This window comes from Cornus florida, unplaced genomic scaffold (genome assembly GCF_030987335.1).
Source record: "Cornus florida cultivar Cherokee Brave unplaced genomic scaffold, ASM3098733v1 CherokeeBrave_3.0.0_Hap2_Chr03, whole genome shotgun sequence".
In the NCBI taxonomy this organism is placed as follows: Eukaryota; Viridiplantae; Streptophyta; class Magnoliopsida; order Cornales; family Cornaceae; genus Cornus; species Cornus florida.
The window spans coordinates 52721097-52735254 of record NW_026775573.1 but is presented as its reverse complement, the minus strand read 5'-3'; the positions used below and the strand labels follow the sequence as shown (position 1 = coordinate 52735254).

At 33.8% G+C, this 14158-nt stretch overlaps 1 pseudogene; it reads right to left on the bottom strand.

Moving 5' to 3' along the window:
* Window positions 1–308: 308 nt before the first annotated feature.
* Window positions 309–13258, bottom strand: LOC132300535 (uncharacterized; annotated as a pseudogene).
* Between the last annotated feature and the right edge of the window lie 900 nt (window positions 13259–14158).

Here is a 14158-nt window from a genome sequence, read left to right as displayed (position 1 = left end):
AAGGGGAGGTGAAGGATTGGGATTCGTGTCTCATAATGTATAGTTGGGAGTATTTACCTAACCCTAAAAAAAAAAAAAAAAAAAATGCGAAGGTATGGTTGATATTCAAACTAACCTGTGTCAATTGCCTTTGCCAAACATCATGCTCTTCTGTAACTGCATGTGACTTGGTTACCTTAAATGGCATTTGATCATACATACATTTCAAGATTCCAATAGTTTGGTTGAATCAAATTATATTACATGCAATATTTAATGTTTTCTTATTTTGAATGATGAACCAACATCATGACAGCATTTGATTTTGTCCATCTTGAATTTTTAATTTTTTTTTTCATAAATGGTGCTGTATTAAGAATAGAAAAACGAAGTACAGGTGCGCAGAGGGCATACCCTCAGAAAGAGAAAACAATACAAACAAGATACGGATATGGCGTATAACTAAAGAGAAAGTACAAAGCAAACTGAAGAAACAGAGTGTTGCACAAATAGATCTGTATAGTAGCATTCTGGACTTCCAAAACCTCCAAAAGAATATGTCTAGCCACTGTCTCATGAGATGACAGAGCAGTCCCATGAAGTCTAGCATTCCTCTCTCTCCGCAGAGCCCACAAGGCAGCAGAAACGAACTTCTAAAAGACTTGGAACCATGATAAAGCTGATCACACCAAAAGAATAAATCCCAAGCAGTAGATACCTCAGCAAAGTGCAGCATATGCCCATCTTGAAAATTCAAATTTTTGAGAGAAAATTCTCTCACCACTTCTCTCTTTTGCAAGCCCAGTCATAAAGAACCTGCAAAAGGCTTCTCGAAGCTTCCTCTTCCGGCAGCTTAAGAAGGTGAGCAACTCTTGAGAATCCAGCATGGTGCCTGAACAAAGAATCTTCCTTTACTTCTGGCTTCATCTCCTGCTTGAAAGGTTTTGGTTGCGTTAATGCCCATTGCATTGCCCATATGGCCAAAGGGCGCATGTAGCATAGAGATCTGTACTGGTCGTCGGTGTTCCAACCCTCTGGAGTTTGAAATGAATACCTGTATGAGAAACAACAATACATTAATGAGCAATCATAAGGAAATTCTGGGGAGAAAAAAGAGAAATCTTAACTCACCCAAGTCCTTTTTCGGACCAAGCACCTTCATAGACACCGCTAGCAGTTTGAAATGCCATTTCCACCATGTCTTCATGAATCATACCTGCAGCAACAGCATATGTAACTCCGGCACATATTTCTCTTGACTCCATTGATGACATGTCAGGTTTTCCATCTGGCAGCATCCCGTTCACAGCCCCCCGTCTCCCATCCTTCACCTTTAAGACATTGAAATTATAAACCTTCTCAAGTGCAATTTTTGCTTTTTCTTCATCAACAATTGGTAGGAGACCACATGCTCGAGCATACCTACAAAGCATCTCATTAAATGAGTACAAGTTTATAACAATTTTCTTCAATACAAGCAAAATACAGTTTATACATACTGACCAATGAAGTAAAGATTGCCCATATCTCTCTCTCTCTCTCTCTTTATTGCCACACATACACATTTGTGCATTTATGTATATATACATACAAATAAATACATATAAGTCTATGAGAATTTCAGCGGTAGCATGGGAACCAACTAGTCAATGATGACATGGAGAAACTTAAGCATCATTGGTTAGCATTTCAGAAGAACTTTTCTTTCTTTTGAAAAGAAAAAAATAAAATAAAGCAAATTCCGCTTTAAGATCAAGAAAAGTACTTCAAAAACACTACCAAATAACAAAAACTGCAATAGAAGCACCCTTAAGAAATATAAGAAGTTACAATATAAAGAAGTTACTCTTATTGCAACAGACCATTGCCCAGCAAGCTGATCCGCCTGAATAGATGAACTCGTACTACCACCACTGTTGTCATAGTTAGAGTAAGAACCATTCCATAACTTCTCATATACCGTCTTTGCCTTCTGAAACTTAAACCAAAAGTAATCCTCAGATCCCTTGTCACCAACTACACGTGCCATAGCTGAAGCAGCCTGCAATGCTGCCACCCATAGCCCACCACAGTATGCACTCACACCAGAGACAGTCCATGTATCATATGTCTGATCAGGAAATCCGTCATTTTCTATCATCCCATCCCCATCCCTATCAAACTGGTCCAAAAAAGCCATTGCAACATAAACTGAAGGCCAAACAGCTTGTGCAAAGTTCGTATCACCTGTGGCAACCACATCCCTGTAGACTTGCAGAACAAATTTTGAATTCAAATCTTTCCAACTATCTGTGTTATAAAGATTATATGCATTTACTTCAAACCATGGGTCATTCATTCCAATATGATGAGGAACAGCACCGAGCACCTTCCGTGAGACCCATTTTCCATTATACAAAAGTTTCATCTTACTTGGATCATGCATCATTACTGCTGCAGCAAAGTCTCTTTGGATGCTGAGTTCGAGTTGTGGGAATAGCATAGTTAGTGCAAAAGATGCGTAAAAATGAACATCATACGTGTTCAACACGTGATATTCCATCCCTTCAAAGTAGAGGAATTGGCCAATGTTTTCCTCTCCCTTTTGAAGCAGATTTGTTCCAAAAGCAGAATTCTGTGATATCGGAGTGTACACCTCCTCAAGTATTGAAGTCATCCTTTCAAGAATTTCCACACAAGTTTCATTTTGACAAGATAAATTGGTAGTATTTTTTACATCTAAATTGGACCTCTCAAGGGAATATTTTCTGGCAATGGTTGCTAAACTGTGACCTGGAAGTGATCCATCTGCAAAGGGACAATACCCTTTTTATTAATTTGCATAATTTGGACAATGTTGAGAGAGAGAGAGAGAGAGAGAGAGAGAGTATATTAATGAGTACCTGTCCAGACTGTTCCACCTGAATTGAGATAGCAGAGCTCGTTGAAGAGAGTGATTGGGTACCTGCAGATGAGCAATTGAATCATCCAAGCTCACCATTCCGGAAGCCTCCTGTCTTCAAGAATAGGCCTTTGCCAAACTTCTATCTGGGACTCCCAATGACTGTGCTCTATGTTTCAGAGATGAAGAACAAGGACTTTACTAACTGATGATATTTTGAGAAAGCAAATTCTAATAAAACATTTCATGAATGTAGTGATGCTAAAGCAAATGACCAAAATTAGAATATATCAATGTCTTGTATCCAACTCAAAAGGATTGGAACCCAAAACACAATACCCTTTTTAGTCCAAACTGAACCATCCCATGAAGGAGGCAAAAAAACCATTACCAAGAATAGCATCATGTGCAATATTTGCTGCAGCATCCCCATGAGTACCATAAAATTTGGTGTAACGCCTGTCAAAAAAATTGTTTTTCAGAAAGAAAAAAAAGCATGATGTTCTAATCTGTGATTTTGATCAGACAAGCTTTTGGTAACCTACTTGTGGTAAGTGCTTCCACTCCCAAAGTTTACTTGAGGGCAGTCCCATGCCAATGAAAATGTGACAGTCTGTACTGCATTTGATGGAATTGTTACAGAAGCTGCAATGGCTGCCCCGACAGAAGATCCTGGTTCTGAAGGCATTGACATTTCAGTTGAATTGAAGCGATCAAAGGATCCATGCTATTAGAACAGAAGTACAGATCAAAGTCTGTGGAGAACAGGCAGGAGAGTACAAAAGATTGACAAATAATTCGTGCTATGTATTTATTTACACTATGATAAAATCTTAAGCACCAACATATATCAAAAAATATGTTTCTCAAATTCATAAGAAACCTATAAACTAAAACACTTCCCTTTGGCAGAGGAGCAGGGACATAAAAAAAATTTGCAGGCTAAGCTAAATCAGAAAAACACAAACAAACCTAAAAGCATGTCCTTACAAACTAAATAAAATAAAATCACAAAATTGTAAACTAAAATCCAGCAGAAAACATTGGCGTGTCAATTTAAAGTTAACAACCTATAATTTCAGGAGTCATCAACTTTCAGAAGGCATCACAAAATGTAGCTTCTAATCAAATAAGCTTCTCAACAATATCTAGGCCAGTATGTCAATGGGAACTTTCTATAAAATAAATAGATATGCTAAAAACAGAACACTGAAAAAAAAAATCTGTTTTTTAACTTAACATTCCTTAAACACTGTTTTTTTTTTATTTTTTTTTTTTATGTCCATCCATTCCTAGCAAATTCAATTGGAACAGTCCAACCAATTCCCGCTGGCAAACTTGTAATGAAACTCCAAGAATGCTAAGTAGAACCAGAACTTGTTACTGGACTGGGACCCAGGAGTAACCATAACAAATGGAACTTCATCCTATTTCATATTGGAGGCGAGATGCCAAACCATGCCAAAAGCAGGTCCAAAGTATTTCTCGGTGGTATTGCATAAGTAGAGAGCTGGGCCAACTAACCTCTTTTATTTCATGCCACATATCTTTTGCTGTGAAACCAGGGGAGTTTCCAGATATCACAAAGCAAGGACACTCTGAGACATGAACGAAATCCGTCTCTTCTGCTGCAATAGCAAAAGTAATTGGGGGTAGTTCATTGGCAGTCCTGTATATACATTGGGTGTTAGGGAGAAGCCAAAATAGATGTGATGAATAATTGAATGGTTTAAAATCGAATTTGGATCATTTTTCAAATATATAGAGAAGAGGAACTTGCATGTGATGCAGGAGCACACTATGAATACCATCCTTCATCCTAGTAAAATAAACATTAAAGGAATTTAGTATTAGATACATAATTTTGCAGAAAGGTATGCAAATAAGAAAGCAAGAATTATATATTTATAGAATCTCAACTTAATAAAGCCTCGATACCAAGTATTTCAATTACTTGGTGTGAACTAACCAATATTCTATAAGCAATAAGTCAAATTAAAATATATGGGAATGGATCAACCCAATGTCTGTTTTTACCTAATCTTTGAATTGTAGTGATGACCAGAAGATCCAGAAACCCCACCAACAGAATTCTGAATGCACATTAAACAAGAATGGTTGCCATCAGATGCTATGGCTTATCTCATGCCATATTCTTTCAAAAGTCTATGCAAGACACAGGGTGAACCATGAAAAGAAATTATTGACAAAAAGATTGCAATATAGATAAAACTAGAAATTGGTAGAAAATCATTAATTTGTTGCAAGAAAAGAATAGATAGAAAGAGAACTTACAGCCCATGTGAAGAGCAAGGTGACATCTGCTGAAGTCTTTCCTGAATTAAACAGCTGAAGAAAATTGAAACCAACCTTTTAATGTCAAATTGAATGTAAATATATATCAACTTTCCAACAAATAAATTTCTGAGAAGTTCTAACCTACCGTAAAAGTAAATACAGTTACAGGGAAGCTGCTCTCCTTATAGTTATGGGGAATGAAAGGGGAAATTTGACGACAAACTATTCGAAGTTCTGGATCAGGTTCTCCTGTATGAAAAGAGAAAAGAAAGATACATCTTTACGATAAATTTTCCATGATGAAGGTCACTGCAGTAAGAAATTAATATAACGGTTGAACATAAAATTACCCTCATATACAGTCCAAGCCCTTGGGAACAATGCATGTTATGTGGAATTACTCCCGTTCAGATTCCAGTCCCAAGTTTCAATTCCTGAAGCTGAACTCTCACTGCTTATCCACATTATTTTCAGTGAGATCTTTATTGGTTACTTACTTTGTACATAAAATTTCCATGACTAGACAAAATTGATTCTAGCTTCTATTTTCTTCATTTCTTCAAAATTCATTTATTTACCAACTCAAAACACACAGTGGCTATATGTATATACAACACACCATTTCAAAAGAAAGATTAAATTTCTATGGCAGTGAGGCAATGTAGTAGCTGCTTACTTTGACACTTCTGGGCTCCCTGGGCACAGTACAGTAGAATACTTTTCACCAGTTGAGCGTGAAACAAAAACCCGCATAAGAGATTCAGTCCAAATTAAAACAATTCTTATAATTTGGCAAGGACTAAGTTTCAGTAACAACTTAACACTTATATTAGCTTTCTGATGTAATTATGAAAATGTAAGAATATTCCGTTTTACAAATGCATTGTTTATTTTTGGCAGCTCTACTACTAACACACATGAGGCTATCAAATCTAAAGTTCATAATGTACTCTTTGATAAAGCTTGTCTACTTCACATTTTTACTTGCTTCATATCTGCAAACATAATGATTTTTACATGTTTATATAGTTAGTTGAAATTCAAATCATACCTAAGAAAATATTTTCATTTTTTCATTTCTGTTAAAGTTTGTAATTTGGATTAGTGAAACCTATTCACCCCTCTAGGTCTAGATCAGGCCACTTGTGCACTCTAACTATCAAAGCCTAGGATTATGATCCTTATCCTTCAGGTACAAAAGTTTTGTCTCACTTATGGTGGATTATAGGTAGAAAAAACAGAAGCAGATCAGTGTGATTAGTGGGAATACATATTTATAAATTCATTTTCCTTTTTACTCTTTGTTGATGATATATTGGTCTATTGCGAGAATGTTTACCTGACTGGCAAGCTGAAAGATGAGTTATTTAATTCATTTGCTATAGATTTAAAATATATATATATAGAGAAAAGTCAGGATATAATGATTTTTCGTAAAAGGAAAGCCAAGAAGTTACACCTGTCAAAGGAGAAATAAGTCAAATGGATTCTTTAAAAGTTCAATGTTAAAAATGTTAAGTCAATTATCACTCCTCTTAACATTCATTTTTCAGTTGAGTAAGAGCACATGTTCAGAGAAGAAATGGCAACAATTCCATAACGTTGTTCTACGAATTTTCATGCATGCTTTAGTTTGACACGACCTAACATGGTCCATGCAAAATTGTTGCTAATCTTGGAAGAGAGCATTGTGTTAATCAGCATCTACTCTAAAAGTTTAAGCTTTAAGAGAGGGTGTTTAATTATTTATACACTCTACCACACCCAAACACATCAAAACAATTTACATCTACAAAACCAAAGTTAAAAATACAAGAATTCCTATAATTGGTAGGATTATAGCTTTTTTCTACTTTTAAATACTTATTCCTGGATCTTACAATTAATCTCCTGATCTACTAATATTTGAATATTTTCGAAAGGGATAAGTGATTTACATTTGTACATTGTAAACATTTTTCTACATTTCACTTAAATCTAACATAAAAATGTTGTTTTAACTTAGATTTAACATATCTGTTCATGGATCTTGCTATGAATCTCCTGATCTACTAATTCTTTAATACTTTTGAAAATGGTAGTAAGTGTTTCACATTCATACAATATTTAAATCATAATTTTTTGTGTCGCTTATTGTAAACATGATCTAATGTTTTAGCTTATGGATTTTAAAATTTTTCGGTTTTTTCCAATTTTATGAATTTTTAAATTAAAAACTTTTGAGTTTTTTGTTTCAATTATTTGTAAAATGTATTTGTGCAAGTATATTATTAAATTATAAATACATATATTTGTAAAATGTTTTAATTATTTGTAAAATATATTTTTGTAAGTATATTATTTGTGTAATTACACATATATTGGCATTCATTAATACTTTTTTATAAAAATAAAGGAACAAAGTAAATAAAATAAAATAAAAATTAAGAAGTTAATAAAATTGATAAAAAAAATTAAAAAATGGTAGAAATAAATACTATTAAATACTTGATATTTACACATATATTAGCCAGCACAAATTGTTTTTTATAGAAACAAAAAAAATTTAAATAAAGACTGAATTAAAAATATCATAAAAGTTGCACATATATATTCATTATAATCCATTAAGCAGATATTAGTAAACTTTAATTGTTGACAACCGCTTAAAATTTAATTTATAGGCCCGTAGTCATATCAAACACCTTTAATATTGAATAAAATCCATGAGAAATCACTAAACATGTTTTTATTGAATTCTGGAGTTAGAATTTAAGTATCAGTTCGTTTTAATTAAGATTTTTGAGGTGGAAAAAACTTCACAACTGCAATGGCTAATACCGTTACACTATCTCCATTACAGTGCCTTCATTGCACCTCACGTCCATGAGACTGCGACCATGACTGTGTTTAATTTTCCTGAATATGGCCCATAATTTCTCCATGGACAAAGTAAAAGTAGTTCCATGTGACTAACTGAGGTAAGCTTCTCCTCATGCTAACTATTACTCTAATGTGTGTGTCCTACTTACATCAATAACCTTTCTTTTCCTACAACTGCTAAACCTTCATAATGAGGAATCTCAGGTATTAGAGGAAAATGATAGTTGCCAACGCAGAAATTGTAAAAACTGATTCCAAAAGGACCATGGAATGAAAAGTTGTAATGAAACGATTCTCTTGTAAAGGTGAACTGTTGAAGGATGACACAGTGATATGCCTTTAATAAATGTGTCAAACTTACCGAAAACTGATTTGCTAAAACTGGTTTGTGTTCACATAGTCTAGGGAATAGTTGCCAATGCAGAAATTTGCCTTTGTAACTCCTTCCGATGCTTCCTGCACTGAAAATTGTATTCTTTCAACAAACAGGAGAAAATTGAAAGAGGTATGTGCAATTGGTCAATTATAACATTGCGGCCAACAAGAATATATATTACATGGTGCCAACAGAATCTGGTAATGAAATTCGTGGATATGAAAATCATTATCTTGTTCCAACATATATGGACATCAGATCATGGTTTTATGTGCCCCTGGGAACATATTATATAGAATATCTTGGTTTATCTTTTTCAAGGTATGTGACCAAAGTTAAAAAATAATACAGTGAGAAAGTTAGCAAATTATCAGTCCTTACAAGCCTGTTAGGGTTTGAAGTTTATTTGTACTTCAACCCTTTGGACAGGGGTTCAGGGTCCGGTAGAGGTTTTGGAGAAAATTAGCAAACTTATAACTCGTTACCAGAAAAACAAAAAAAAAGAAGAGAAAAGGTTGTTATGTTGGCAGAACAATGTGGTTTAACTGAGGCTATGGCCTTGGATAGAGTGGAATAGAAAAATAGGTTTCATGTAAGTGATCCCAAGTAGTTAGGAAAAAGGATTTATTGGGTTGATTATGTTCGCTGAACCAATTTGAAGTGAACGAAAGATGGATTCTTTTGCAATTACCCAAACATAGGTTAGGCGTGGCAGAAATGTAAGTCTTCAACACATCAATCCTCAATAGAGAGACGCATTTCAATTTTCAGATATCAAAAATTTTGAGGATATAGTCTAAAGAGACATTAATGAATCAATACTATAATATTGTCTATTCCACTGATATGATTGGTAAATAATGAATTGTGAATATGAATTGTGATCACAAATTTAGACTAAGGAATTTACCCAATACCACCTAGGGGGACACCATGACAAGATGTGACAAAGTGGCTCGTAAGAGGGTTCAAAAACACCCCCTGCAACAAAAAGAAAATAAAGTAAATGTATATGCTCACCTAGTCAAAAATCAATCAGAGTTCGACCTTTACAGTAGAAGAAACTTACCTTTCCCTTTTCGGCTGCTTCTAGGACAAGTTGCAAAAGCCGACAACCTATTGGAAACTACAGAAAAACAAAGAGAGATATTAACGACAACAAGAGGACAAAGAGCCACTGAGCCAGTACCAGAGAGGATAAAGATTATGTTAGAAATCTACATGATCAACATGGAATCATGCATCTACCATGTACTTCTGCCGTATCATTAATTTTCATGCATTCAACCATACATGCAAGTGAACATTTGTTACAAATAAAGTTGCTGAATCGAACATAGGGTATAGTATTATACAATTAGAACATAGGGTATAGTGTTAAACAACCAAAAAAACAGTATGTTGTAAGTTGTGGTAGACTGGTCCGTAGTTTCACAATTTCACTAGAACTTCTACATCAAGAAAAGCTCTCATACTTGAGCTATTATTGAGATTCACAGAAGCATATTGACGTGAAGCCTAGACCATAGTCATCTTCAATAGTTTTAGCAAGTTGAGCATGACTAACTTCAAATATACTGCACAATCTTCTAAATTTTCACGGTTGCATCTTTCAATTAGAGAAGTAACTTGTTTGTTTATGACTAACAGTCCTGTCATCTTTAAATCTGAATTTACACTCATTTAATTAAAGTTTTGAAGCTGCAAAAATTTGTATGTGTGTGTGAGCAGAGCATTCATTTAAGTTGCATACCATATGAATTTTCTCTTTTAATGTTGTATGGAATTTTCGGAGGGCAATTTCCTTACTATCTACTTTTCGCTGCCAAGTCATCAATGCAGGTTTCCCTGGGTCAACCTTAACCTGAGAAAGAAAAGAAGAAAGAGAAATTACACCAGCATTTAAAGGTTTAAGGTATCAACTCTGAAACAAAAGCCTCAAAAAGTGTGCATCAATTACGCACGAAGAAGAACCCAATGGATATGCAAATATGGTTATAGACCTAAATGAAGGATGAAAGGTCCCTTTTTTTTTTTGCTTTTTGCAAGTGTCTTAAATTTCATGATCTCTAAGTTCAGTTTCAAATATAGTCAATCCATCTCCATCATGACCAATCAAAAAGCAACCACAAATTTTTTTTTTTTTTTTTTTTAAAATGTAGTAGCTCTTCATGTCATGTGTTGGCAATTTCGCCTAATGAGTTTGGAAGAACATGTAGAAGATCTATTCTGAATCTGAAGAATATACCATGGTCACCAAGACAGGAATAGTGTAATTTGAGTAATTTTTTATTTTTGTGTTTGAAAATTTACATCAGGTTGACACATCAGCAACTCAGTTTTATGCAACTTATTTGCAGAGAAACTTTCAGCTCATTATATTATCCACAAAAGAAAATTTATTAATAGTCAATCTTTCAAAACACGATTGTTGAAAGAAATTGAACATAAACGCAGCTGCACCTGTTTTAATACTACTGATTTTTTCATCACATTTTGATGCAGCACATATAACATAATTCAATGATACAATTTATAAAAACACGATTAATTATCCGACAGAATTATGCACATAATCAGTTTATGGATTTATGGTAGCATAAGCAATTCTACATACCATATATCTAAATCAGGACATTATGTAAGTAAGGTGATATCGTAACATAACATAACATCTGGGCATATTGTAGAACATAAAATTAATATATGTAGGGAGATCGGTCTGGTCACCTAACTTCAAAGGATAGGAGTCGTTCCACTACTCTAACTTTTACAATCCTATTGGTGGGTCTCAGTGCTCGCTCAAACAGTTCTGGTGCTCAAGCAAAGTCTCATCTTGTTTCATTCCTCATCTTTCTCTTTTTTTCTTCAATTTTCTCTCTCTGTCTCTCTTCTTTTTCTCTCTACATACCAAAAGAGGGTGGGTGTCCACTATTTATAGTGAGGGGTACATGGGACTCCTCTGCCACATTTCATTACTATTTTGCCACCATTGATAGGTCAATCAGTTGAGCTCCATAATTTGTTCGATTGTAGTCCTCTATGTCATGTCACTGCCAGTGTGTCTCACATACACAGCCCAAGTAGGTCGATCGTGTGAGGAAGGTTGATTAATTTAAATTCAGTTCATTTTTATTTATTTTTTTTGACTATTGCCCTTAGCTTTCATTCTAATTCTAGTTCCAATTTTTTCTAATTTCCATTAGCTTAATTAAGCCTAATTTTTCTCACACATGCAAGGATGCAAAACTGATGGGTAAAGACTAAAGAGGACTAGGGTTGATAGCAGGTCATTGGAAGTAGTATAACATTAATAGTTGTTGCAAATAAGAAAAATTTGTGAAAACGTGGATGTAAACAATGTAATGTATATGTATGAGCTTTGATGCTAAATTGAAATTATACTTTGTAGTAAGTTTCTTGGGGATGAATGAAATTTCATGTCACCATTTCCAGCCTACCAGAATTAGGGCCAGACCTATTAAGGGAACAATGGGGGCCAAACCCTCTCCCCAAAGCACCCAAAAAAAAAAAAAAAATCTTATGTATTCTGAGCTTGAAAGCAAATAAAAATTTAACATGTGGCTCCGTCAATGCCTACAAAGAACTTCAGCATGAGCTCAGGTCAACCTTACTTTTGAAAGCCCAAAATTGGAGGGAACACAGTTAAACAACATCCCCTTATTCAATGCTTTTAATGAGTTATGAAATACTTTTGGTTTATAGATAATTTTCTCTAACAACTTCTTTTATATATAAAATATATACATACACACATATAATATAATTTTATTTACATGTTATAGTTCAGCCCCTCTCTAAGTGAAAATTCCTAGGTCCGTTCCTGACTCCATGAATTAACTAAAGCTAGCTTGAGCTTCGGTCTTCTTATCGATGAATGAGCTTCCTATCACAAAACGCTTTCTTAATTTAGCAGCAATAACTTGTCACTTATGGTATTATTCAGGAGACACATCAGAAATGTACTTCTCCCATAACGCTTAAATGGTACGAGTATCCAAGAAATGTGTTTCGGTAATTGTTACACAAATTTCATAAACCCCTGTATATGCATTCAAAATTCATTGCACAAAACATATCATTGATGTAGGAAAATGCAATATTAAGTAGGTCAGCAAAAATCTGAAAAAATAAAAAATAAAAATAAATATTGTGCCCATATTACTTAGCTATAAGGCCTTTAAGTTTAAGACTTCCAATAAGATAAACATAAACTAATTGAAAATTAAACCAACCATAAACAGAAATAATCAATCGTCCCCAAAATATTACCCAATACTTAAAAAAACTAAAGAAAGAAGGGGGGAAAGGAATCATCATGATGGCTCAAGGTAAGAGAGGAAAATATTAGAGAGAGAGAGAAAAATAGATATATATATATATATATATATAGAGAGAGAGAGAGAGAGAGAGAGAGAGCTCAGTTCACATATACCCAAAAGCATTACCTGATTATTACAAGAATCGGAAGATTCCTTCTCTCCTTCATCAAAACCATTGGCCAACATCTTTCCTGAACAATAAAAAAAAATAACATCAGCCAAATTGTACAAACACAGCCTTTCTTGTATGCAGTGATGAGTCAAAAAAAACACACACACATACACACACATATCAACTACAATGCAAGTAAGAACCTGTTTGAAATCAACCCAAAATACAGAATTGAATTGAAAGACAAAACAGAGGAATAATGGATTGAAAAAGTAACGGAAGAAGTGTTACCTGCTGAGGCGAGCAGGTTGTGCAGGAAGTCTGAATCCGGGAATTATGGAGAGAGACGTTGTGATTCTTGTGAATGAACATCTTTATATACCCTCACTGTTTTCGTCGTATCGGTTATGGATTCAAACTGGACAGTGGAAATATTTCTCTCACTGGATTTTATTTCTGTATTTATCACTGAATGTCCCTATACTTCTGTTTATTTTGTGTGTGACCCTGACTTTTTTTGGTTTCTTTCTGACTAGTAATGAATATGAACAATTATGTGGAGAAACATTTCCACATATCTCCGAAATGTAATTAAAAAAAGTCCAATACTTAGATATTCACCGTTAGGTAAGTAATATTCACTGTTAGGTAGGTAATACAAACATAGTTTTTTCTTAAACTACGTTTGTATTTAGGTACAAACTAGTTTTTAATTACAAAATTAAAAAAGTAATAAAAAAGAAAATTAAAGATGGTGGTTACATTTATCCCCATATATATATTTCTTATTTATTAATTTACTGATTTTGTAGTTATGTAAATTTGTGATTGGATCACCAATATGATTATCTACTCAATAGTGAGTACACAAGTGTTGTCCTTCAAAAAAAAAAAAAACTCCTACATGTTTTAAATTTATATTATTAATGATTATTAAGGGTATTTTGAGATTTTTATATTAATTTTGGTCAAAAGGGAAGATCAAGAGATAAATTGCACATATTTTCAAATGTTAAGCATTTATATGTACATATTAAATTACATGATTTTTTTTTTTTTTAATTTTTTATAACTAAATCTATAATGTGGTCCAACCAACTCACGAAAAATCTATAATATGGTACAATTATGTCCAATCATATCATGACATGTCAATTATAAATCAATTTAATTAAAAAATTAAATCCAAATGTGGTGCCATCCACAGGCAATAGCTAAATTTATATTGAGAAAATGAATCAAAAAGTACCACATAAAATATTAAAATATTGTAGCAAATGGAAAGATATTATCTATGTGATTTCCTA